A 548-nucleotide genomic window follows, 5' to 3' on the forward strand; every position below is an offset into this window, starting at 1 on the left:
TTGGGCTGGCATGTCTGCTTCCTCCAGCCTGTTTAAACTGTTCCATTCAATGTGAAATTTGTCATAAGTTTTAGCACACAGGTCTATGTGATCTGCGCCACCACCTTCTATTAGTCATACATGCTTTCCCCCTCTTCCTGTAATACATTCCTTGAAGTGTTCAATGAGATTTTGATTTTAAATCTTATTGTCATATTCTTTTGATTCTCAAGCATCAATGAATCTGATGTTGCCGCCATTCCATGCAGTGCACAGCACGTCAAACAGGAGTCTTACACTTGCCATGAGCACTGAGGTAGTATGGGGTCACAACTGTCTCATAGTTCAGAATGAAATTCTACATATAGGGCTATGAAGAGTCATGCAGTTAATTTTATTTGATATGCTATTTCTTTTCTTCACAAATATGCTGGATTTAAAGTGATCTTCACCCTCATTTAAAATGAATTCAATATCCAACCATCTGTAAAACTAGCATATCCAAATTTTAATTTGAGTTCAGTGTTACACAAATATATGACTTTTTAAAAAATTATTTTCGAGTCAAC

The sequence above is a fragment of the Stegostoma tigrinum genome, unplaced genomic scaffold (assembly GCF_030684315.1).
Source record: "Stegostoma tigrinum isolate sSteTig4 unplaced genomic scaffold, sSteTig4.hap1 scaffold_185, whole genome shotgun sequence".
In the NCBI taxonomy this organism is placed as follows: domain Eukaryota; kingdom Metazoa; phylum Chordata; class Chondrichthyes; order Orectolobiformes; family Stegostomatidae; genus Stegostoma; species Stegostoma tigrinum.